Here is a 1,715-nt window from a genome sequence, read left to right as displayed (position 1 = left end):
CACACATACATACATACATACATACATACACACACACACACACACACACATACATACATACATACATACATACATACATACATACATACATACATACATACATACATACATACATACATACATACATACATACATACATACATACATACATACATACATACATACATACATACATACATACATACATACGTACAAAACATGCATTCGTGAATACAGATAGACAGACATACACACATACATACATACAAACAGACAGACAGAATAACAGACTGACAGACAGACTAACAGACATAAAGACATACCGACACGCAGACATAAAGATTATAACCATTACTGAGAGTGTAACAATCGATCACACAAGTCATTCGATACAGTAAGGGGACAAAGAAACACAGATGCTTCCAGCCAACTTTTTAGAACTTATCTAACTTTGAATAGACTTTGCTGTCCAAAGAAGCCTTTTAAATGCTAACACTTGTGGTAAAAACAACAACATACCAATGTGTTGATTATTGCAAATAGATATTGATAAAAACGAATAGATTATAACTAACACTGAAAGTGTCACGATCGACCGCACAAATTACTCAATGCCTTAGGAGGACAAAGAAATAGCGATGCTTCCAGCTTTTTAAAATATATTATCTCAATTTGGATAGAGTTTTGCCATGCAAAGGAACTTGCAAAATGCTAATACTTATGGTAGAACACAAAAATGTGTTGATCATTACAACAAGGCATGCACAAAAACTAATAGCTTATAACCAATTCTGAGCGTGTCACGACCGACCGCACAGTTTACTCAATTTGGTAGGGGCGCTAAGAAATAAAGCTACTTCCAGATTTTTTATAACCAGTATCTAAGTTTGGATAGCATTCAGCAGTGAAAGGAAGCTTATAAATTGAAACTACCTATGCTAAACCACAATAGTGTGTTGGTTATTACAGCAAGACGTGGCCAAATACAAATAGATTATAACCGATACGAAGAGTGTAACGACCGACCGCACAAGTTACTCAAAACAGTAGGAGGACACAGATATAATAATGCTTCCAGATTTTCAGAGCATATCTAAGTGTAGATAGAGTTTTGACGTGCAAAGAAGCCTATAAAATGCTAACACTTGTGGTAAAACACAGTAATGTGTTGGTTATTACAAATGAGAATGGACAAATACTAATAGAAACCATTACCGACAGTGGAACGACAGACCACAAAATCACTCAATACAGTAAGGGGACAAAGAAGAGCAGATGCCTTCAGCTTTTTATAACTTATATTACTTTGAATAGACTTTTGCCGTGCAAAAAAAGCATTTAAAGAGCTAACACTTGTGGTAATACACAACAATGTGTTGATTACTACAACAAGGCATGAACAAATACAGATATATTGTAACCATTACTGAGAGTGTAATGACCGACCGCAGAGTTTACTCAATTCGGTAGGGGCACTAAGAATTAAAGATACTTCCAGCTTTTTATAACCAGTACCTAAGTTTGGATAGCATTCTGCAGTGCAGGGAAGCTTATAAAATGAAACTACCTATGCTAAAGCACAATAGTGTGTTGGTTATTACAGCAAGGCATGGCCAAATACTAATACATTATAACCGATACCAAGAGTATAACGACTGACTGTACAAGTTACTCAAAACAGTTTGGAGGACACAAAAATAATGATGCTTCCAGCTTTTAAGAGCAAATCTAAGTTT

Source organism: Aplysia californica, unplaced genomic scaffold, assembly GCF_000002075.1.
Source record: "Aplysia californica isolate F4 #8 unplaced genomic scaffold, AplCal3.0 scaffold00155, whole genome shotgun sequence".
Lineage (NCBI taxonomy): Eukaryota > Metazoa > Mollusca > Gastropoda > Aplysiida > Aplysiidae > Aplysia > Aplysia californica.
The sequence above is the reverse complement of the archived record's forward strand: the minus strand, read 5'-3'. Positions refer to the sequence as shown.